The sequence below is a fragment of the Tamandua tetradactyla genome, chromosome 6 (assembly GCF_023851605.1).
Source record: "Tamandua tetradactyla isolate mTamTet1 chromosome 6, mTamTet1.pri, whole genome shotgun sequence".
In the NCBI taxonomy this organism is placed as follows: domain Eukaryota; kingdom Metazoa; phylum Chordata; class Mammalia; order Pilosa; family Myrmecophagidae; genus Tamandua; species Tamandua tetradactyla.
Window position 1 is genome coordinate 26,467,719 of NC_135332.1, and position 12,605 is coordinate 26,480,323.

Sequence of the window (12,605 nt, forward strand, 5' to 3'; positions counted from 1 at the left end):
AATTTTGTACTCTTCAATAAAAATGATCTGTGAAATGTTTAATTAAATGTGATTTAAATTCTATAATATGTGTGAGGTGTATTATACAAATTAATTTAAAAATAAGAAAAAATGTGTGCCTATAATTGGACTAACTTAGAATCTATAGTTACTATGCCATCTTTGCTGTTATGCTAATAATTTAAGGTCCAAAATAAACACGTGAATTGAAAATGTATGTTTTACCAGGAGATAGAGGGTAGAGAATGGGCAAATGATGCTTAATCTGTAAAGACTGTTTATAATATTGTTCATGGTGTTTGGAAATAGATAGCACAATATTATATGATGGTAGCACTGATACTGTAAGAGTAACTAACCATGCTGAGTATGAATATGGTTGAAATGAGAAGGCTAAGGTCATGTATGTCACTAGAAGGAAAGCTAGAGGATAACACATGTGTTCTAGTTTGCCAGCTGCTGGAATGCAACACACCAGAGATGGATTGGCTCTTAATAAAGGGGATTTATTTTGTTAGTTCTTCAGAGGAAAGGCAGCTAACTTTCCACTGAGGTTCTTTCTTACCTGGAAGGCACAGGATGGTCTCTGCTGGTCTTCTCTCCAGGCCCCTGGGTTCCAACATCTTTCCCCAGGGTGACTTCTTTCTGCATCTCCAAAGGCCTGGGCTGAGCTTCAAGTACTGAGATAAGGAATGCCCAGCTGCTTGGGCTGTGCTACGTTGGGATCTCTCATTTAAGCACCAGCCAATTAAGTCAAACGTCCTTCATTGCAGCAGGCACACCTCCTAGCCGACTGCAGATATAAATCAGCAACAGATGAGGTTCTCGCATCATTAGCTCATGTCCGCAGCAACAGAACTAGGTACGCTCACCTGGCCAAGTTGACAACTGAATCTAACTACCACAACATGGGTCTGCATAAAATAGCAAAACCTATAGTAGATGATGACTGTGGTTAATTGTACAAATATGAGAAAGTTCTTACATGAATAAAAACAAATGTATATCACTATTACAAGCTATTAAAATAGGATGGTAAATGGGAAAAATACATTTAATGCAAACTAAGGACTAAAGTTAATAATGACACTGGAGTATTTTTTCATCAATTGTAACAAAGCCATTATACCAAAGCCAAGAGTCAAGAAGAGGTGGGACTTAAGGGCAAAGACACAAACGGACATTTGCACACCAATGTTTATAGCAGCGTTATTTACAATTGCAAAGAGATGGAAACAGCCAAAATGTCCATCAACAGAAGAGTGGCTAAACAAACTGTGGTATATACATACGATGGAATATTATGCAGCTTTAAGACAGACTAAACTTATGAAGCATGTAATAACATGGATGGACCTAGAAAACATTATGCTGAGTGAGTCTAGCCAAAACCTAAGGACAAATACTGTATGGTCCCACTGATGTGGACCGACATTCGAGAATAAACTTGGAATATGTCATTGGTAACAGAGTCCAGCAGGAGTTAGAAACAGGGTAAGATTATGGGTGATTGGAGCTGAAGGGATACAGACTGTGCAACAGGACTAGATACAAAAACTCAAAAATGGACAGCACAATAATACCTAATTGTAATGTAATTATGTTAAAACACTGAATGAAGCTGCATCTAAGCTATAGGGTTTTTTTTGGTCTGTCTGTTTGTTTGTTTATCTTTTTTTTGTACTATTATTATTATTTTTATTTTTCTCTATATTAACATTCTATATCTTTTTCTGTTGTTTTGCTAGTTCTTCTTCTAAATCGATGCAAATGTACTAAGAAATGATGATCATGCATCTATGTGATGATATTAAGAATTACTGATTGCATATGTAGAATGGAATGATTTCTAAATGTTGGGTTAATTTCTTTTTTTCTTTAATTAATAAAAAAAAAGAAGAGGTGGGGAGGTATGGGATATGGAATTTTTTTTTTGAGAAATGAGAATGTTCTCATATTGATTATGGTGGTGAATGCAAAACTATGTGTTTATACCAAGAGCCATTGATTGTACACTTTGGATGAACTGTATGGTGTGTGAATAAAACTGTTTTTAAAAATATATATATATATGGGTTTTATAATTGACATGGAAAAAATATTCAATCCACCTTAACTTAACCTTTAGCAAAAATCAATCACTAGTGTTCCTGTTTGTGTATGCCCAAGTATGCACCCGAGACACACACTCACAAACACACGCACATTTGCCCACAACTGAACCAAAGGAAAGCCAGAGTGAGACAGAGAGAGAAAAAGAAACACTTTTGGCAAAGAAGTCGTGAGAACTTAAATCAACAAAACCAATCAAGATTCCATGTTGTACTTCAAACTTCAGGGAGCCCAAGTCATGTAAAGTTAATATATATTTAAGGCTATATCTCATCTAATAGTTTGAAGATATAAATATACTCCAAACCTTCCAGGGGTCATCTTTTTATAACAACAAAAACAACAATTAACATTTATGATCACTCACAAAGTACCAGATAAAGTGTTACACGTTCTCCATATGCATCTTCTGAACAAGCTCATTTTACAGATGAGTAGCCTGAGGCACGAGAGATTCCTCCTAACATACCAGGGTCCCATGGATAGTTAGTGGCAGAGCCAGGATTAAAAACCCAGAACCATATGATTCAGACCCTACAATTTAACCATTATGCAAAATCATCTCTTCCTTTTTTTAAAACCAAACTCCCTTATATATACTTTGCAAGAATTGAGTCCCTAATTGACTTATTATGATCTCAACAGGAAAAAAAAATAGCTAAAAGATAGCTAACTGAAATGACTCTGTTCATTCAGCCAATTTTGACCACCACCCCCCCACCTCTCCTACAATTCTGAGATACAAGGGAAAGAACAAAGAGGGAGAGAGAAAAAGAGCCACAATCCATGGGGGAAATGAGCAAGATAGAGAGATGGAAGGGAAAGATTAGGAGTGAGATCTAAGAAAAGCATTCAGAAATCACTTACGCCTGCTCAAAAGAAATAGAGCAAATTCAAGCATTCCTAAGGGAGAACAGACTGGCCCATTATGCTCTCTACCTTACATTAAGCCCCAGTTATATACAACCTAACATATGGAATGTTCTGGCAACTTTGATAGAATGGAATTACTGTCCATCCTAAATTACAAATAACTTTAAACAGATAACTTAGCAGGAATAAAGATAGAAGTTATCAAAACAAAGAAATGGGGAATTATATTGGGAATATAGCTTATAGAGAAAAGCAGTAACTTAACATGCATCAAGAATATTCAAATGAAATTCTATATGTTTAAAGCATTCTATAAAAAATATATAATTTCCCAGTAAACTTCACCCAAAATCAGAACATAAAGAGATACAGGTTTATTTTACCTGTCAAAAACAGAATATTCTACAGTACATGCACACATACATAAATTTATTTTTATAACACCTAAAACTATGGAGCATTTTGTATGTACAATGCACAGATTAATTTAATTCTCACAATAACACTATTGATCAGGGGTGAGTTCAGTTTGCAGATGCAGATTCAAGGCCTTGAGGGGTTGGACAGTCAGGATTTGAACGTAGGACCGGTATGTTTCCCAACATAAATTTAGACTAACCTTTACATGGGCTGTTTTATACAACGTCAACTCCTGCAGTGAATGCTTATCTCTGAATTCATTTGGAGAGAGAAGTATGCCTTTAAGGCAAAGATTTTTCATCTTTTCTTCTAGCCATTGTGACCTCCCGGCAGCTTCATCGGCCCCCTCTCTGTCCAGTCCTCTGCAGAATCTTAACTACAGGTTAGCTGAGAAATGTTGACAAACATCCTCACCCTCTGTCCTCAGCTGTGGATGCAGGTTACAGATTACAAAGCTCACGTATGTGCATTAACTCATTGGCTCCTGTGATGGTTGATTTCATGTGCCAAGGTGGCTAGGTTATGGTGTCCAGTTGTTCAGCCAACCCCTGGTCTACTTATTGCCAAGAGGGTATTTCAGAGATAGGATTTGTATCTACAGTCAGTTAGTTAATCTACAATCAGCAATATGGAGAGTCTTCTCCTCCAGACAGTTGGAGGTCTTCAAAGCCAGAACTAAGGATTTCAGAGGTCAGAAGAATTTCTTCTTCAAATTCAACAGCCAATTTCCCCTGGAGAATTTGGATTCAACTTCAGCATTGGTTCTTGCCAGTATTGGAGTCTCCAGTTTATGTTCTGCCCTGCTGAGTTCAGACTTGCCAGCCCCCACCCCACAACTGTGTAAACCAATTCTTTATAATAAATCTTTCTACATATACAAATATATAAAGATTCCCACCCCCACCCTACCGTCTCTCTCACTCTGCTGGTTGGTTCTGTTTCTCTAGACAATGCTGACTAATACAACTCCCCACAACAACTCTGTAAATTACAGGGAAGAATATTAGTCCCATTTTTTTCAGTCCCACTTTAATGATAAAAAAAAATTGAGATTGGGGAGGAGGGGTGGTAGTTAGTAGCTGAACAAGGACTTTAATCCCCGGACCCAAAGTCCTTTCCATTAGTCTGCACTGCAAAAAGGGATATAAAAAAGGTATAACAATAATAGCATGATAAAAGGAAAAAATTTTCTCTGTAATTTGGAGAGTACAATAGAACTTTGAAAAGCAAGCAATCCTAACCAAAAGAAAGCAGAGAAGGGATAAGTAAACCTCAGCTTCCTAAACTAAAAGTCAAAGTCATGACTGTTAATTAATAAGCAGGAAAATAGTTAAGAAGAACAACACCCACAAATACAGAGAGGAGCAACCTGGAAACAAATGTGCAAAAACACTGTAAACACACATGAAGTCCTGTAAACACACAGACTGAACACGAAGCCAATGGCTACATGGGAGCTGAGCTCCATCCCTGCCCCCGGCCCACTGCACAACCTTAGGCTTCTCCTTTCTCCTTTCACTGCTTTAATTCTTCCATCCATAAAAGAGAGCTCATCATAGCAGTTATTTGTCCATTAAACAAGTTGAGAGCCTTGAACTAATGAGTACTTCAGCAAAATGCATAATTACTTCCTGTCTAAAAGCATTGTTAGGATCTGTATCAAGTGCATCCAGTTTAAGATAGAATCATAAACACTGTTTAGTACATAATCCTGTTGAATCAACAAACACAATGTATACACTGTTATTACTAATAATAATTTTTCTTATTACAAGTCAACAATACCATGACAAACTCTGGGATCTGACCTGGAATTGCTGGTTGAGAAGTGTTTTGAGGATTACTGCTTTTTTCTTTCTTTGCTTTGTATATATGTTATATTATATGACAAAATTTTGGGAAAAAAATAAAAAATAACAATTTTAAAAAAGCAAAAACAAAAAAACAAAAAGTCAACAATACATTGAATGTATTATGTCTCTTTATCATAGCAGAAAATGAAATAGTGCTGTGCTGCTACCCCAATACCCCTGCATATTTCACTAAACCAGTCTGCTGCAAAAAATAATAAAGAAACTATCGTTCCAGTAGCCATGTTTCTTGAAGATGGCTGAATAATGATATAGCTTTTGCAATGTGACTGTGTGATTGAGAAAACCTTGTGTCTGATGCTCCTTTTATCAACCTTGTCAACAGACGAATAGAACATATGGAATAAAAATAAACAATAGGGGGAACAAATGTTAAAATAAATTTAGTTTGAAATGCTAGTGATCAATGAAAGGGAAGGGTAAGGGGTATGGTATGTATGAATTTTTTTTCTGTTTTCGTTTTATTTCTTTTTCTGAATAGAGGCAAATGCTCCAAGAAATGATCATAATGATGAATATGCAACTATGTGATGAATTACTGATTATGTAGAATGGAATGATCAAAATAAGAATGTTTGCATTTGTTTGGTGTTTTCTAGTATTTAAAAAAATTAATTAATTAAAAAAAAAAAGAAAGAAACTACCCTCATTTCTCTTGCAGACAGGAAGAATAGCCTCCAAGCTATTCTCCATTCATTCTCAGGATGGTCAGTGAGAGCTTTTTAAAATATAAATAGGATCATGTGACTCCCCTGCTTAAAAACCTTCTGTGCTTTTCCACGGCTTTTATATTGGAGATCAAAATACTGAGCAGAGCTGAGAAAACCCAGAACCACCCAGCTATAGTGCACATCACCAGCTTCTTCTCAGCCGTCCTCCCCATCCCCACGCTTGCTCTCTATACTCCAGGCAGAGTAGGTGTTCAATCACTATTTTTTGGGTGGATGGATGGATGGATGGATGGATGAAAAAATGAACAAACATGGTCTGGTTTTGTTTTCAAATAGGAAGCAATATGTTGGTGAACCGTGAATTCCAGTCACCAATGACTGCTGAGTGGGGAGGAATTCTGAGGACACAAGGACCTTCCCAGAGCCCTGGAGACCGCCTCTGCACACTGGCCCGGCCACCCATGAGCAGGTGAAAACCGTAAAGACAAGATCTAAGCAACCGATGAGATGATGCCTCAGCAAACCAATACCACAGTTACTCAAAATACCTCCTTAGACAGCAAAAAAAAGGCACCCAGTGATCACTAAAGCTAATGTGCAAGTTAATTCAAGGATTATTAATGACAACAGGCTATGTGTAAGGGATTTACTTGATTGCCTATCATGTTCTTTGGATTAAGAGGATAATTAGGAGAAAAGGAAGAGAGAAATCGTTTCAGTCTTGCACTAGAACTCCCCACCCACTAATGGGAATCTGATTTTCTTCTGCAGATGCAAATGAACAAAATCACCCCAACAGGCCTGGTGGCATGCCAAAAGGTAGCACAAAAGAACATAAGGATCTGTCAAAAAAAAAAACACACTTAAGCCAGATTGTCCTGACACTCCTTTCAAAGAAGCTATCTGGATGAAACATTTCTTGCCTTCTCAGAAGGGCTTGGTGTCATCTCGAAAAGGAAGTTGGAAGAAGGGAGGTGACAATAAGTGAGGTTCAATTCCCAGTATCATGGGATGGGCTGACCCATTCTTCTGAGGCTTTATACCGAGGTATAGAATGACAACTATGTCACTCAAATGATGATGACCTCATTGCCACCAGGTGAAAAGACCTTAACAACCAGGAAAAGGAGGCTCTCTCTGTTGGTGATAAGGCAAAATTGTCATGTCAGTCTGAGAAGTGGCAATCTTGAATTCAAGGTATAGAAGGGAAAAGATCAGTAACTGTTTCTGCCACTCCAGAGCCCTTATGGCAGATTATGTCACTTGGCAGAGAACTGAAGTTGCCAACAAACAAGACAAAACAAAACAAAAAGCTGTATCTCTACACTGACATTACTTGAAAGAACTGTGTCTTATTTGTCTCTGTATCCACAGAATCAGAGCACCTATAAACTCAACTCTTAATGAGATAAATAATGAAATTATGGACTTTAACCAGAAGAGGAATTAGAGACAAATGCATAGTTTGAAGGTAGGAGAAAAGTAATAGGAACATTTTAAACATAGCTGGCCATTTGTAAATAAATAGGTGCTTGAATCAACCTCCTAGTCTTGCAAAAATTGTAATGAATCAAAAGCATTTCTGTGGCTTGGGGTGGGGGGTGGGGGTAAAGGGAATAAGAGCTCAAGAATGTAATGGTAAAAATCCCATCGCCAGTCCTAGCTCCTCTATTCACTGGCCATGTGCCCCTGCTGAAGGCACTTTTTCTCTTTTAGTTTCTATTCATTTGTCTGTAAAATGAGGGTTATGAGACAGATGATAAATATGGTTCATTTCAAAGTCAAAAACTATGTTAAAAATCCTAAATGTTTTATTGGTAAGTTAATGTCAACAGAAGGAAGGTACCTTTAAAATTTTTTATCATTGGATCCTAACTTTATATACTATTTATATACTTCTTTGAAAAGTTAATGAAAGCTATGGGCCTCCTCTTCAGAGAAGTGAGCACAAGATCATGCAGACAAAATATTGCACACAGTTTTAGAAATGTCGTTGACTTCCTGAAGTCTGTGCATTGAATTCCAAGCTAAAAACCTCAGCGTGAATTAAAGCACTGCATTGTTTTTTCATTGGAAAAAAACTTCCTAATGGAAATAGAAACTACATAACTTCACCATGAGTAGTCCAGTAAGGCTGCTGTTGAGAGGTGACATACGACATTCTGTTACAATGTGACCAACAGGAAATACATTACACTGCTTATGAAACACTCTTGCCAAAAAATCAGACCTGAATCTAATAAAGACTTTAGATTATCTACTATTTCAGAAGAAACATTTGGGGCAGAGGGACATGTTAAACAGCACCATGAGGATGCAATCAGCAAAATTCAAAATCTGGGAAACTTTCCAACCATTTCTCTCCACCTCCTTTACCTAAGACCTCTTCCTCCTTCCCCTAAGACCTCTTCCTCCTTCCCAACCATAAGAGTCCTTTAAGTATCAGTCTTTGGCTGCTGTATCCACTCCTCTGGAAAGCCTACATTCTTAATGACACCTACCCACAGTCAACCTTCTTTCCTTCTCATTTCTATCTCTCATTATTCTATCCCACACAACCCAATACTGCTTAATGTTTTTCCCAAGATCAGATCTAACAAACATTTATTGAGGGCCTCCTAGAAGCTGCAAGCACCGGGGAACTGAAGATTCAATTTGTTCATTTTGTTCATTTTGCCTTGGCCTCTGAGTTTCCTAACAATGAGCCGTAGGATAACTAGACAGTTGTTTAGTACACAGTATGTACAGCAAACACATCATCCACTTTTTCGTATATGAAAAACCACTTAGGGGACATCACTTAATACAGGGTGAGACCTTAGCAAATACTGACTTGTATTTCTGCCAATATAGATCTAGTTCATTGAAATCCATTCTTTATTCTATCATCTTCTCTTTGAATTTCCTAATTCTTTTAAGGCCCCAAGTGTCATTCATTCATGCTCACTTACAAGGCTCTGGCCATCTCTTCCTCCTTTCCTAATACTTTCTTGCTTTTAAAAGTCAAATATATAAGGGTTTCCACTATAGTTGTCCTATTACCTATTTCTTGAGGAATTTCCTTCCTTAATTTGTTTTGCCCATGTGTATCTTTTATTATTTTTCCTTGTATGTCAGCTGCAATTTCCAGATACTAGTTGCCCACAAATATTAAGTTGATTCACTTTCCCCTGCTAATCTAAAATACTATACTTCTTAATTCAAATATTCTGTCTGTTGACCCCCTTTTCTGGGACAAATTAAACTATGAGAAAAAGGCTTATTTTAGCCAGTTTGATAAACTTAGGCAGTTACACTTAGAAAATATCTGACCCGGTGTTACCACAGAAGCTGTGTTTTACTTCTATAAAGGTCCAATCTTTTTATGCAACCCTTAAAATCACAGGATAATGGCATAGTAATTTTACCTGAAGATCTACCACTCATCTGTTCTGAAGTGTTATGCATAGTAAAAATCTATTTGGAAATTGTTTTTGCTGTTCTTCTCTCTACCTAGAGAGACGGTGCTTACACAATGTTTCAGTAATGGAATGATTGTCTTTTAAAGGCACAAGCAGACTACACTCCCTGTTAGTGACAGCTAACTGTTGACAGGGCTCCTTTCTGATTCCTGATACACCCACATGCAACCCCATTCATTCACTCACCACCCAACCTCTCCCACAAAATACCCACTCTCTTTTAGTATCATCTCATCAGAAAGATGAACCAAACGTGAAAATTACAAATCTTTTAGTTGGAAAGTCATGCAAAGAAGAATAATTAAGAGTCAGAATAATGTGAACTCCAAAGAAATGTTTTTTTAAAAATCATGAACCATATCACAGGTGAAATGTGCATTGAAGAAAAGGATGATTAAACGTTGGGCATCTACTGAGAATGTAGTAGGAGCTTTTACCCTTTGAGTTCTCTAAAAAGAGTTTTAAAATAAGCTTAGCAATCTGTGATTGGCCTCCCTAAAAGCAGAGAGCTGCAACAAATGACTTGTTTTTTTACCTTCTCCCTAGTTCTGTGATACTACAAATATTGGTATTTTCAGGTTATTTTATCTCCCTAAAAATATAATACTTAAAAGAATGTAATGAAAGTTTTAAAATCCTATAGAAAATATGTAACTAAAGTATATTTTAGTTCTTTGTCAATTAAATTCTTATTAAAAATTAGAATAAACTGTATGAGCTCATTTTTCTAAAATTATTCTAGCCATCCAAAGGTCTACCAATACATACACAGAGAGAATATGTGAAATTATGTTCACCCAAATGTACCAATGGTTATGTGGGGGGGGGGGGGGGAATTTGGGGGATTGTTTTCATCTTTGTTCTTAAACTGTCATATATTACTTGACTCTTTTATTATAAGTATGGATCATTTTTTGCCAAAAAATCCAATGAAATGCGACACATTAGAAATTACAAGAAAAATTATTGTGTAATAGTACTATAAAAGATTGCTTCCCCCATTCCTCTCAAATCTCACTGCCAACTTTTCCCTGCAGTAGTTGTGCTACAACATGAGAAACACTTTGCCTCCATTTAACTCCTACAAATCAAAACTTCCATAAACTGATATAAAATGTCACATGGGCAAGATTTATGGGGAGAAGCGGTCACTGCCACCCAGACACACCTGAAATGAGCAGCGAAATGATCGATTCCATTGCATATTCCTGTGAAAGAGTCCAGGAAAACAGCACAGCCTGAGCCATGGACGTGCTGGAGATGAATGCTCTCCTCCTTTGCGATGCCAGGTACATGTTGAACGGCCAAGGAACAAGATCCGACCATAACCCTGGGTCAAAACAAATCATCAGGAACCATCTCAGCTCTCAGAACTCTGCTTGCCACCACGTGTCAAAACAAGTCTCTGTGTTTCCCCCGCATGCTCTTTTGCATCTTGTCTCCCTTTTGTCTTTTTCTGGTGTTCAGATGTAACTGACCATAGGACACTTTCAAAAGACGCTCCCTCTAAGCAGTCCCCAAGGCTTCACCAAATTGTTGCATCCCATGCACAGTGGGATGAGAACAATGCAGAGAGCCTTCCTTTAAACGGTTTTGTTGTAAGGGAAGGAGGAGCAGAGCTAATTGTATTATAGGTGGTTTTATTTGTAGTTAGAGAATGTTTTGCCTTTGTGGAGTGTCACTGCACTTCTGGGACAGACTTTGCACTACTCTCCGGTTCTGTAACTCACCCCACGGAAAGGGGCAGGGGTGATGGCATCAGAGAACTAGAGTTAAAATCCTGACTGCAAAAAGCTCATTTTTCAGTCAACACACATTTATTAAATGCTATGAGAGGCCAGATTTTGGTACTTAAAAACCAGAAGACATAATCCCTGCTTCCAAGAAGCCGGCAGTCCCAGAGGAGAATAAGAGATGCAGCATAATGGGGTAAGTAAAAGGACGGGCGTGGCCTTCCACCCTAGGCATAGGGGTGGTGAGCTGGACTTGGTGGGGGTCAGGGGGGCTCCAGCTTCCACAGAGGAAAGATCTTGGGGTGCAGAAGAGGTATCTTCCTCATAGAAAGGGCACCCGACTTAAGCAGAAGAATACAGAAGACAACTGATAAAGCACATAATCTTTGAATTTTGTCTTGCAGGGAGGGGAACAGGCAATGATTCTCAGACCCCTAAGACTTCCTAAACCGAGTAGCAATCAGTGCGTGTGCAAATCAGCCCCGACTCACTTTACTCCAGGAGCCCTGGATTCTTCATCTATAAAATGGGGACAAAAATCCTTGCCTACCTACTTCAAGAGTTGTTGTGAGGAATGGACAAAGCATATTAACAGGCTATGCTGGTCGAGACTCTGCAAAGAGTCAACATCTGCTCCGTGCTGGAATGAAAACTGCCCTAACTTTGTCACTGGCATGCTTCTCCTCGCCAGATTCCCTCCACAGGCCTCTGTTTTCCTCATCTATAAAATAGGTCACTTGGACCAAGGCACGCCAAAGTCCCTTCCATTGCTGTCACTTTATTTTTAAAGTTCCCTTTAAATCTAGTCCCCAGTAACTAGCATGGGGCTCCCCGCAACACCCCCACCCCCACCCCCACCACCATCACCACCACCTATTTTTTGATTCATGCCTGACCTTTACCTTGGCAGGCAAAGTATGAAATCAGTCATGGATGTTAGACAAACCATGGCATGCTTCCCACTTTCCTCCATCCCCTCTGCCGGGCTCAGCACACAGGAGCCAGGCTTGCCCGAGCTCCGCCTTAGGACAGGGCTTCTGAGCCCCGAGCCAGGGGCTGCCTTCCTCCCAGAAGCCAAGGTGCTCCTGACCCAGGTGGGGTGGCTTTGCTTCCAAGTGGGCTGCGATGAAAGGCTTCCTAGAAGTGGAAGGCACAGCCATTACTTAATTAATTATAATTGAGGGGTTGTGCTTAAGAGTGGTTCCTTTGAAATTACTTTCCATCAAATAGCGAGTGCCACAAAGGTATCCGCTCTGCAGACCATTTGCCATTTCCTGAGCATGATTATTTTATTCGGGAATCTCAGAATGTATTTTGATCTGGCTTTGCCCTTATATGTCTCTCCCACCCTCGCTTCAGAGTTGGGCGTTGATTATTTTTTGGGTGTGAGTGTGTGCTTGTGTGTGTATGAGTGTTTAAATTCTGCATTTAAAAAGGAACTCTATGCCACACCAAATAACCTTT

The 12,605-nt window shown here is 38.6% G+C and overlaps 1 long non-coding RNA gene across 1 annotated transcript in view; it reads right to left on the minus strand.

Annotated features, from left to right (window-relative positions):
* Positions 1-11,982, minus strand: part of LOC143687456 (uncharacterized) — a 31,000-nt gene extending 19,018 nt beyond the window's left edge. The window contains exons 1-2 of the long non-coding RNA XR_013177534.1: positions 10,577-11,982; positions 566-793 (exon numbers count right to left, since the gene is read on the minus strand). This is a non-coding gene — a long non-coding RNA (uncharacterized LOC143687456). The remainder of the gene's footprint in view (positions 1-565; positions 794-10,576) is intronic.
* Positions 11,983-12,605: the final 623 nt, after the last annotated feature.